Here is a 13,745-nt window from a genome sequence, read left to right on the forward strand (position 1 = left end):
CGAGGGGCGTATCCCGAAATGCCGCGCACTTCTCACGCATGCATGTATTCTTGTGCAAAAGGAACAAGAACTACAGAAGGAAGAGGTGGCCAAACAACCACCAAAATCCAAACAAGTCTGGGTGCTAAAGACCAAAACAATGGTAAAATCAACTCGGAGAATATCCAAAAGGTATCCCACAGGCCGAAACAGTCCACACTGTTTCATACAAGGGTCTAGCTCCACAGGCGTTTCTCAGCCTCCGTCGGCTAGACCCTTGTACGATTCTTGCTCCGTCTGCTTCCGTACCTCTGGTGAAGCCTTACAGCAGCGTTGATATGTCAAAATTCAAAGTAACGATAGTGGATCGACTCAGTTCTCTGCACAAGGATTGAGGCAAAGCTCCGGTAAAAGAACACAAAGCTCCGATGATCAAAACCCGAGCAATTCCTCAGACTGGGGGTCGTACAAACACTCTGTCAATCCAAATGCTACTCAAAGGTTTTCGGCCAAACAAACTAGGACACCTCAATGTAGTTGTTCATGTGACGTGCACAAAAGAGGCAAGCAGGCCTCCCCTTTCACGAGAATTCCTGTCACTTCTTGCCTGGGGGTGCGTGTCAAAGTCTAGGACCCCGTTAAGGCTCCACACCCACAAGGGGGTGGTTTCAAACGTGTGACTCTTGAGAGTGCCAATAAGGCTGTACATTCCTAGAAGAAGATGTATCCGTCAAAAGACGATGTTGTACCCAGGAAATCACACCAACAAGTAATGGAGTGCTACGGCCATTTTGCTGACGAGTCGTGCCATCAAACCGGGGGTATGAACAAATCTCGAAAGAAAAGTTCCCAAGAAATGAGTTTTCATTGTCCATGCTAGAGACTCATCAGGGTAGTATTATTAAAATGTAGCTGCCCCAGGACCATTTCATAAAGGGTCTCAGTATTCGAGAAACTTGCAACTAAAACATCAAAGCTCAAATCAAAACGCTACCACAAGAGAACTTCCGCCATCCAAGATGATGAATTCCCTAAAGTCACAATCAACATGGCTAATAAAGGAAAGTCTGTGATTGCTTCAAATGGCTCTAATCCTAACTTTTCTCCGGGAAGAAAAGTTGATTCAGGAATAACCTAACGAATGTCTCGATTCTAGCTAGGAGCCATCAAATGCAGGGATTACCCGAAAATGTATGAAGGACTATCTTCAAATGATGAACTTTCGGATACCTGTTCTGCAATCGCCTTCGATGACACAACGTCCAGCATAGGGTCCGGCAAAGGGCAAGCAAAGGAAGCGTTCATGATCACTCTTGATCAACTAACTCAGATGCTTCAGGACGCTCTAAAGAGGCAACAAGAAGAACTCAGGGTTGAGTTAAAAACAGATATGGAGTTAGCCATGCAACAAATAAGAGAGTGGCAGACTCAACGACTTCAATCTCCTAAGTCCAATCAGCAAGCTAAATCTAGCCGCTGCACTCAGAACGTCGTAAATGATAGTGATCCAAAAGTGGATAAAGTCATTAAGCTTGATGCACCCCTCAATAACACTAGGGGTGGTTTAAATTCACCCCTCAATAACACTAGGGGTGGTTTAAATTCACCCCTCAATAACACTAGGGATGGTTCAATTGATTTTTCTTAACATCCTTCGATGGAAAATACGGGCGAGGACAAGAAGATGAGAGAACTCGAGGACAAGGTCAAAGCCTTAATGTTCGCTCAAGAAATGAAGAAGACGGGCATTCCATGCCCATATCCAAGGGAGTGAGATGCAATTCTCATTTGGATATAATTTTTGGGAATGAACCCTTGATGATTCGGTCATTCGTATTCACCCTTCGTTGGGCCACCTTCAATTAGTACCGTCTTCTCAAGCCAGGAAGCATCAACTGCTAGGATGACATGGAGAATCTATTCCTTAGTCACTTCTTCGATGATGACACTGAAGTGTTGATCAGAACTATTCTAGATGAGAAGCAAAAGGATGGGGAGACGGTTGATAGTTTTGTCAAACGCTTTCACAACCAGGCGATGAACTACCAGGATCTGGTCACAGAGGAATTCATACTCCAGACCTGTCATAACAATCTTTCCATAGACGTGTTAGATGTTATGGGAGTTGTACCTTCAACCACGTGAAAAGAGTTAAAACTACACGGTGAACTGGCTGAACACTTTCAAAAAAGAAAGAACGTTGAGAGAAGCCCATCGACGGTTAAGGCACCTGCAACTGATCCTAGATCATAGAAGGAGTATTCTTTCAAAGATGATGAAGTTCAACCATCTTTGAGTACCTCCTCACCAACAACACAATTAAGCTATCACCAGTTACAAATCAGGAGGAAGCAAATAAGACCTTGGATCCAAAGTACTGTGCGTATCATAGGAGGGTCAATCATCCAACCGAGACTTGTTTTACTTTGAAGAATAGCATTTAAGCCTTGGTTGATGTCGGCGTCATAATGACAAAAGAAGCCAAATCAAGACGGCAATAACTCCGATAAGTATACGAGTATAAACTACATCTCCTTAAATCTCCAACGGGTACACGAGGTTAAACTAATTCCCAAAACACTAAGGAGTATATGAGTATAAACTGATTCTCCACACTCTAACATCTTAAGAGCTTAAACTATGTAGACTCTAGTTAAACGTATGAGTACAAACTGTGTTTACGTCGGTCAACGTGCTGCACGTCGGTCAACGCATTACAATGAAGGTCAACGCGCTGTAATGAAAGTCAACGCCGGTCAATGCGTTACAATGAAGGTCAATGCTAGTCAATACATTGTAACAAAAGTTAACATCGGTCAACGCATTGCGGTTAACGCATTGCAATGAAGGTCAACGGCGATCAACACGTCGGTAATTTAGCCGAAATAAGGCTCAAAAAGATTCCAAGTAAAAGGATAATTCCGGGGAGTTCAATCATGATTCAGATACAAACTCCCGACGAAGATGAACCAGTTCAACGTCGATTCAATGACACTAGCTAATTCAGAAATCCACATGCTAGTTTCAGTTCAAGATTTCAACAACGGTTAGATGATATACACGGCACCAGAAGAATTTTAGCTATTCGACAAAATACTGAATAGATTAAAAGCTAAAGAAGTCAAAGAATTGAAGGCTAGGCGTATCATATCCAAAGTATTCCAGTCTCCTCTATAAAAGAATAAGGCTGAAATATTTTAGAGTGGGTATCTGTAGGCGTCAAAAATTACCTATAGGTTCCCTCACATAGCTCGAGATGAAGAGAAGGTGATGGATGCCATTATCCAAGTCAAAGATGATTATCTGATGCCGTAAAGAAGCAAACAAGCGTACGAAGCGAGTCTGCGAAGTATATGAGTCAACGAAACACGCGAAATAGCGAAACGATGAGTGAAATACCTTATGTGTTTCACCTATATGGGGGAAACACCAAGTGTGTTTTGCCCATATGGGCGAAACACACAGGCTGTTTTGCCCATTCAGCCTCCCGACGACATGTATTTCGATAGAATTCTAGGATTCGTTGATTCTAGAGCCTCCCCAACTGACTTGAGGCTATATTTAAACATGGAAAAGTGGTTATCAACTAAAGATAAGATCAAATCATGAATTCTTATCTGAAAATAGGGAACCCAAAGCCTATAAATACACCCCTAGAGCCCCTATACACGGGGATCTAAAATTTTAGACTTGGAGGCGAAGCCCTGACGTTTTGGAGAGTAAGGAGCATGAATTTCAGATCTAAAGGCGAGTCTTGGTGAGTTCTTCAGCACAAATAGGAAGAGTTCGAGAGATTTGTAGCCCTCCCCCCTAGCATCCTTCACCTATTTCCTTAAGACCAGACTTCGTTTTGATCTTGAGAAGAGTACCTATCTCACTTTGTTGAGATAGTTACTTCAGTTCTTATTTCCTTTGTAAAACAAGATCTACTGGATCTGATACTCGGCGGTCCACAGATCAAAGAGTCATCGGTACAGGCAAAGATTCCATGCAAGCAGCGACCGATAAACGATTATGCGTGTGTTTCTAGGAAGTCTTTATTTATTTTTATTTGTGTAAGAAAAGTCTTATAAAAGGGCTCCTTCTTTTTGAACATATTGTAAACGATAAACGTTGTAAATGAGTTCCACAATGAAATTAATTTTCGACGCAAATAATAAGCATGGTGAGTATAAACAGATAAGAAAAACTCCCCCTATCAAAAAGCCTTAGAGCATATATCAAAGATAATAAGGCATCTATATGTGAGCAAACATACACAGATATAAGAACATACTAAACACAGCTCACACTCAAAATGACCTAGAAAGCACATATATATGTCATCATGAAAGGTGTTACAAGGTCTCAAGATGGAAAAAAAGTCTAAGTAAAGCAAAAAACAGTCTCTTGGGTCACCGTTCGGTTGATTAACAAAATGAGAATTCAAAGGAACTAGTAAAAATAAAACTCCAATAGTAACAAAATGAGGACCCAAAGGCGTCATTCGGAAATATTTATGAAAAAAAATCTATGAAATAAATCATGAAAAATATTTATGAAAGTATTTATGAAAATCCATAAAGGAGAATCCATGAAAGCCAAATGAAAGTAAAAAAAATCATAAATCAGTCAACTGATGAAGGTATCGGTCGACCGAACATGTCATAAATCGGTCGACTTAAAGTATCAGATAGCGGTTGACTGAATAGGAAAATCAGTCGACTGATTATACATATCATTCGACTGTCCTGAGAGTTTTGTGAAATTGTCTGGCCTTGATCAGTATTATCGGTCGACTAGTTAAGGATTCGGTCGACTTATGACATCAAAAATCCATAAATATTCAAACATAAATCATGATTGATTAAGAACTTAAAATACAATAACATCAAAATGTACTTGATTAACAAATCCATAAAACATCATTTTTGAAGAATATAAGTAAGTGATTAAGCAAACATGAGTCAATGGATGCACATGCCTAATCCACCTCTTATACGATAAAAGGTTTCTTCACAAAGAGGCTTAGTAAAGATTGTTAGGTCTTATGTTTATGAGCCTACCATCTAATTTGTTTTTAATGATTAACAAATATTTTCTAACATCGTTTGTCGAGTGTTTGCATTTGATTGTTAGGTATTCTACACAAAAATCCTCAGTTGGAGGTTCGTTGGAATTGAGATTAACAATGATATTCAAAGGAGGTTGGATGGAAATCGAAATGAAGCTGTCACAATTCAAGTTAAGATTTATCATCACTTCATCCGTAATTAAGACGAGCTTAATTGAAGATCTATTGCTTGGGTATAGTGTTTTTAGGTTTATACTTTGTGTGTTTATATTTAGAGCTCAAAATTCATACACGCACACATTTTGATTTATTATCATTTTGTATTATAGACTTAATGACATAATCTTATATCTTTTCTCAAGTCTATTAATCTATTAAAAAATATTTCAAAACTTGTTTCATCAAAATCAAGTTTTAATGTTTCCGTATTTTTGAGCGACTTACAAAATAAATGAGTTTTCACAAATAGGAAATAAAATTTGAGAAATTATTTTTCTAACATGTTATTTTTCATGTGTATTAACATTTCTAAAGTTTTATTATTTTTGGAGTTTATTTACTATTTTAAATTAATTTTACAAAATCAACTCTTCAAGAAATTTTAGAAACTGGAATATCTACCTTTCGGTCAGTGATTTTTCACAAATACGAATTGATATTTTAGAAATTTTTTCTCTAACATGTTTATCTTCATGTCTATAAATGTTCTACAAAATTTTACTATTTTTGGAGTTGATTTGCTATTTTAAAATAAATTTAGAAAATCAGCTTTTCAAAATTTCAGAATCTCCATGCATGTTATCAGTCGACCGATTCTTAAAATCAGTCAACTGATTACCTCTCATTAGTCGACTGATGTGAGTCCATTAGTCAACCGACCTGTGCATTTTTCCAGTATATATTTTTTAGTTGAAATTAGTCAACCGATCCCTTGCATCAGTCGACTGATCAACGGTTTGATGCATAACGACTAGTTTTCTATTGTTTGTGTTTGAGGCTATAAATAGGCCTCAATGCTTGATTTTTTTTTCTAGAGAGTTTTTACAAGATTTTAAAGAGGGTTTACACCAGTTTCTTTCTAAGTTTTGGTGTATTTGTTTATGTAAAGAAAGTTTCACAAAAAGAAGGCTTTTAATTTCTGATTTGAGGAGTTCAACCTCAAATTTATTCTTCTACATCTCTTTGTTTAGAGAAGTTCTTCTAAACTCATTTTCCAGCTATTTTTATATTTTGATTATCACATATAAGCTAGATTAAATTGAGTTTAATTTTATTTACTCATTGTTTACACACACAACCACTTGAACTTAAGTATTTCACATATAGTATACTTGGGTTGTGAGAGTGTATCTTGAGTGAGCTTAAATTTCGTTCTCGTCTTTGTTAGAGAACAAATCTTTATTTGCACTAATTATAAAAACGTGTTGTAATATACAAGGACACTTATAGGATTGGTTGGGAGAGACCGGGGTCAATTCTAAGAGGAGTGGCTTGGTTGTAAAAGCCTAGGGAGAGGTAGTAATTCTAAGCACTTGAGGAAGGGACACGGGTAGACCAACACTTAGAGGAGTGTCATGTGAGATTGACAATGTATAAATTGTGAATGTTTTTGATGAGCTTTAAAAACCAATTATGTAGTGAATTTGTGATTAGTGGAGAATCTCCCCGAGGTGAGGAGCGGAGACGTAGGTCGAGGGTTGACCGAACTCCGTGATCATATTGCTTGTTTGTGTTTGGCATTGGCGTACTTATTCTTGTGAATATTTTTATATCGTCTTTTGTCTTATAGTTTATATCACCTTTTGTTTATTATTTATCATTGCATATATCACTTGTGTATATCATATTGCTAGGATATTATGAATAAGTTTTAATTTGGCATCATAATCGGATTAGATTAGCAATTACCATATTCACCCCCCCTAGGGTGCTTTCAAAGATGTCCACTAGTTGAGATTTTGACTCAATATAAATAAGGGGTGTATCTTTCCAAACTACATAAACACGCCAAAAAGTAATGTTGAACATTTATATGTTTGGTTCGAGAATAAAGTACTGATTTTCTTTTGAAATATTTATAACACTAGTATTACCACAAAAATTTTTTGTATCATGAAAATATAAGTCAAAATCGACCAAATTTTGTTTCATTCATTTTTAAAATTAGCAAATGCTAGAACATAAGAATTGTCTTCATCCTTGCAACTGGCGCAAAGGTTTCGTCATAATATATCCTTAGGAAACCATTCTAGCTTTTCATCAAAATCAAAACCAATAAAATTCATAATATGTAATGAAAAATAAAATATGTATGGGAATCAAAATAAAGTTGCTATTTTGTTTTCATTTAGGTAAAAAAATTGATCAATCTATGTTTCCAAAAATAAGTTTTGCAAAAATATTTTTCCTAAAAAGAAATGAAAATGGAAACACAAAAAACTTGTTTTGAAATTAAATGGGTTTTGACACCCAAACACTCTTGGCGCCGAAGAGTTTAGGGACATGACCCTTATCAATATAATCCAATGCACTTGGGTTATGACCCCATTTGAGCGCATTTAGTGCACGGATCCAGTCATAGCAAAAATTATGCAAATGACCCATCTTATTGTAATAAGTGTAATAGAATGGATGCACTTATTTTTGTTGACCATTTAATTGTGCACGAAAAATATTTTTAAACAAAGTTGTTCTTTTTGAAATATTTTGTGATTTTAAAACTTTTCACAAAACAAAATAAAATTTCGTCAAATGACCAAATCTACCAAAAAATTATATTTAAACACATCAAAATGCTTAGGATGAACATTGGATGCATGTGTGTGTATGTAGTGAAGAAACTTGATGGGATGCACAAGGAGCAATAATATGTAAACTTTGCTATACATATGTGCATAGCGAGCAGGTGGTTTGGAAGTAGTTGTATGTGACTCAGCACACTTGTCCATAAGTTTCTTGTGATTGTCAATTCATATATTTAAAGTTGAATCTAAAGATGAAATACAATTTTTCATATTATTCAACTCATTATTTGGCACAATAGCATTGGCAATAGAAGTAGAGTAAACATGATTATTCTTGAATGAATTAAATTCATTTCTAATAGTTTCCACTTCTAACATGAAATCATCCTTGTCATGAGATAAGCTAACAATTTTTAATGTCAAATCATCATGATCTAATTCTAGATTATCATTGTTATCTTTAAGAATTACATTCTCTTTAGCAATGATATCAAATTTGGATGCTAGCAGTTCATGATCGGATTTCAATTCTACATGCTTGCTTTTTCAAACTCATGAAATTGTGATGCAATTTTTGTAGGCATTCATTAATCTTTCATATGCACATACGTGTTCATCTATAGATAATTCACTTTCGGATTCGGACTCGCATACCTCACTAGGGCAATCACCTAGTGGCCATGTGCATGAAGATGCTCTGATGTTATTAACAATCGCACTTGAAGCAGAATCCACCGAAATGCATTGGATTTCCTCCAAGTTGTCGTGATGTACTTCTATATATTTTCATAATGTATAAGCACTATAAAAAGAAGCAAGTTTATTAGAAATAGATGGATCGAAAGCTTTAAGCAAAAGTTCTAATAACAACTTGTTCATAATATACATCCTTTTATCATCATTGCTCCACTTAGATTTCTCTAACGTGGACACAATATAAACACAATCAATTATTTTCCATAAGTCGACATATTTAGATCTAAAAAATAGTTTAAATCTAAAAGTCCATTGAGCATAAGGGAAAGTATTGAACGAAAGAGCAACATTTATATCATAGTCTAAACTAGGTGCACCGTATATATCCATGATGATGATGCAAGATGGACAAATCATAAAAAAAACTAGACTAGCAAAATATAATAGCGAGGATCTTTGAATCTAAGCGATTAAGCCACAAATCAAGAACACCATGCTTTGATACCAAATGAAAGAACCCTAGAGGAGGGGTTGAATAGGATAATTGCTAATCTAATCCGATTATGATGATAAATTAAAAATTATAAAATAATATCCTAGTAATATGATATACAAAGAGATATGCAAGGATAAACAATAAGACAATAGGCGATATAAACACAAACATAAGATTTGAAGAATAATAGTGCGTCAAAATAATCGCAAACAAAAGATATGATCACGGAGTTCGGTCAACCCTCGACCTACGTCTTAGCTCCTCACCTCGAGGAGATCTCCACTATATCTCAAAAATCTACACAAAATAGTTTCCAAAGATCACCAATAACTTTTACAATACACACAATGTCAATCACACAAGCTACACTTCTCTAAGTGTTGGACTATCCGTGTCACCTTCCTCAAGTGTTTGAAATTATAACCTCTCCCTAGGATTTACAACCAACCCACTCCTCTTAGAATTGACCCCGGTCTTCCCCAACCACTCTTCTAAGTGTTCTTGTGTATTACAATATGTTTAATAATAAGTACGAATAAAGAATTTTTATTCTTCTAAACAAGTGAGAACAAAATATAATCTCACTCAATGAAACACTCTCACAGCCCAAATATATGAAATACTAAAGCTCAAGTGGTTGTGTGTGTAAACAATAAGTAAAATAAAATCAAACTCAAATCAATATATCAAAAATTATAGAATAGCTAAAGAGAGGGTTTAGAAAATTTCTCCAAAGCAAGGAGAGATAGAAAATTGAAGATTTCTCCAAAGCAAGGAGAGATAGAAAATTGAAGATGATTCCTCAAAAATGTAATTGAGATCCTTCTCTTTGTAAAACCCTTTTCCACATAAATAAACACACTTGATTTATCTCAAAACTATGAAACAAACTACTCAAGATATGTTCTTATTTTCCATATACGTTCAAATGGCTCTTGAGGGCTATTTATAGCCTCTCAAACAAAACAAATCAGAAACTAGCCGTTACAGTAGAAAGAACACAATCAGTTAACTGATAGGTATGTCGGTCGACTGAGAAATTTGACCATTGTCTAATTCTAGAAAAATAAAACAAAGCCGGACAACTGACAAAAACTTGGTCGGTCGACAGAAAATACTGTTTGGTCGACTGATTTAAACAATCGGTCGACTGGTTGACTGACAAAGCTATTGCTAAAAAAACTACTACTGGTAAGTCGACTGAGTTAAACAGTCAGTTGACTGACTAGAGAGAATTTTGGAAAAACAAAACAACCTAACTGGTCGACTGATAGACTTGTTCGGTCAACCGAAAACATACACAGCAGATACTTGAATTTGCTGAAAAGTTGATTTTCTAAATTCGGTTTAAAATAGTAAAACAATTCCAAAAATAGTAAAACTTGGGAAAACTTTTATACCTATAAAAATAAACATGTTGGAAGATAAATTTCTAACATAGCATTTCTCATTTGTGAAAACTTACTATTTTGCAAAACAGTCAAAAATACGAGATTGTTAAACACTTGATTTTGATAAAATCATTTCAAACAACTTATCTACAAAGATATTCTAAAAATCCTTTAACAAAGTGAAACAAACAATGAAAGAAATAAATCGAAATATGTGTGTGTGTATGGTTTGAGCTTAAAGTATAAACACATAAAGTAAAAACACCTGAACTGATAGACACTATACCAAGCAAATAATCTTCATGAAGCTCGATCTTGGTAGTGTGACTTGAATGCGCAAATGGCTTCATTCCAATTTCCTCCAACCTCCATGAATATCATCGTTAACGTTCAAGTCCAACCAACCTCTGACTAAGGATGTTTGTGAGGATACCTAGCGAGCAAATGCAAATACTCGAAAATGATGTTAGGAATTATTTGTTAATTATCAAAACTAGATTAGATAATAGGCTCATAAACATGTGACCTAACAAAGTATTTTTTTATACTTTCAAAAACCCTTTGAGATGCATCGTCCCATTCAAAAGAAACTCCTTTCTTCATTAGACTTGTAAATGGTTGGCACCTGCCGGCTAAATTAGCAATGAAACTTCGAATGTATGCAAGTCGCCCTTGAAAACTTTTCAGTTCATGTAGGTTTCATGGTTGTGGCATCTCAATGATAACCTTTGTCTTTGTTGGATCAATCTCAATTCTATCTTTACGAATGACAAACCCTAAAATTTTTCTTGATGAGACACCAAATGCACATTTTGTCGGGTTCATCTTTAATTAATGTTTCCTTAAGCGTTCAAAAACTAAAGAAAGATCTTGTAAATATTCACTTTTATGCTTTGTCTTTATCATAATATCATCAACATAACACTCTACCTTATCATGTAGGAGATCAGTAAAAATCTCCATCATAGCATGTTGGTATGTCGTACCAGCATTTTTTAGTCCAAAAGGCATTACTTTATAACAAAAGATATTTTTTGGTGTCCTAAACACAGTAAATTCTTCATATTCTGGTGCCATCCGAATTTGGTTGTACCCCGAATAACAATCATGAATGTTAATACTTTATGACCTGTAGTAGAATCTATCAATAATTCAGAGATGTGGAGAGGAAAATAATTTTTTGGACAAGCCTTATTTAAATCACAAAAATCAATACAAACATGGGTTTGTCCATTTTTCTTTTTAACATGGACTATATTAGCCAACCATGTAGGATATTTGACTTCTCTGATAAAGTCAGCAGTAAGAAGTTTATTAATCTCAGCTATTATTTGAGGTAATATTTCTGGACGAAAACGACGTTGTTGTTGTTTAATAGGTGTAATATCACATGAAATGGCTAAGCGATGTACAGCTACATTCGGATCAAACACATGCATCTCCTTGTAACTCCAAGCAAATACATTCTTGTTCTTAGATAAGAAGTGTCTGTAATCATCCTTTTATTCCTTACACATATGAGCACTGATAAATATGGGACGAGGGTCATCACTAGTGCCAATATTAATTTCCTCTAAATCATCTTTTGTAGCTTGTTCTCATTCTTCCATTTGAGATGGGGCTTGCTGCAAATCCACAAATTCTTGAGATGATGTCATGTAGACTTCATATCCCAAACCCTTCTTCCTAGATGATAGTCTTTTGCCATGGTTAAGAGCATCTCTCTATTCTAGACTGAGAATTTTATCAAAAGGTGCAAGAGAACCTCCTCCGTTAATCAAATCTCAAATTAGTTTTATGTCATAACCCATTTTTCATCATATTAAGGACTTTCTGATCATAAAATAAAATAGGAAGGCAAGAAATTGATTCCTCATCATTTATAGAAGAGGCTAGTACAAAGACCATAGATTTTTTTTCTTTTGACCGCTAAACTCTTTACCTTCGTTAGAATTCAAGACTTCATACTCAAGTATTTGAAAGACATGGTCTCCATCTTTCCTTTGTTCTCGTGGTATGTAGCGATATGTAACTTTCTTTGAATTTTCTCTATTATGAGCAATTTCTTCTTTAGGGTTAACTCTATTAGCTCTGAAATCCGTTCCTTTGATCTCCTTAGCAACAACGCCTTCAAAGTAAAAAAAAATGCATCAGCATAGAAGGCTTCCGCAGTTATAAAAGGTTGTGTAGGGTAAGTATCCTATATAAATCTTAAAATAGGTGTTATGTGGATCCTATATACCTTCAAGCTAAAATTAGGTGTGTAGGGTAAGTATCCCGAGTTAGATTTTATTGCTAAGGCTTATGATCACATGATAACACCAATATATCGAAATTGACATGCACCCTCAAGTTTGAGAATTTGGTTAATATGAAGGGGTGAGGCATGTGTTTTTGTATTGGATTAATAGAGGGTACATGTACTCTCAAACTTACACGAGGTGTTGTCATCCTCAACTTGATTTTCTTTTATATGAGGTACTATCCGTCATATTGATTTTGATTTATATGATAGATTTTATTGCTAAGGCTTATGATCACATGATAACACCAATATATCGAAATTGACATGCACCCTCAAGTTTGAGAATTTGGTTAATATGAAGGGGTGAGGCATGTGTTTTTGTATTGGATTAATAGAGGGTACATGTACTCTCAAACTTACACGAGGTGTTGTCATCCTCAACTTGATTTTCTTTTATATGAGGTACTATCCGTCATATTGATTTTGATTTATATGAGGTACTATCCCTCTCATTAAGTTTCATTGATAAGGTTTGTTGAGCTCAAATTTGACACCTACAAGGGGAAGATGTGCCTCTCTGAATTAATTAATATAGAGGGCTTACCTTCATTGATTTAGATTTATATAAAGTACTATCCCTCATATTGGTTTTATTGACGAGGCTTGTTGAGCTCATCAACTTTGACAACTATAAAGGGAAGGTGTGTCTCTCTGAAATAATTAATACGGAGGGTCTACCTTCATTGGTTTAGATTTATATGAGGTACTCTCTCACATTAGTTTTGATATTTATGAGGTACTATCATCCTCGCAATAAGTTTCATTTATAGGGCTTGTTAATACCAAAAAAAATTGTGCGTCTACAGCCTTGTAGTTAGTTAATAATAAGATCAAGTCATTATAAATAAATTGAAGTAAAGGTTAGTAATTCTTAAGAATGTACCGTGTTTCCCTAGCTTCCACTACAAACTTGCTAGTGTTTGGCTTTGGCATATTATTCTTGTTCCTATTCTTATATCACATATTGTCTCATCATTTATATCGCCTATTGTTTCATTATATATCCTTGCTTATATTGTAGTATATATCATCATTGCTAGGATAATTCATTATTAATTTTAATTTGGCATCGAAATCGGAT

This window comes from Asparagus officinalis, chromosome 2 (genome assembly GCF_001876935.1).
Source record: "Asparagus officinalis chromosome 2, Aspof.V1, whole genome shotgun sequence".
NCBI lineage: Eukaryota > Viridiplantae > Streptophyta > Magnoliopsida > Asparagales > Asparagaceae > Asparagus > Asparagus officinalis.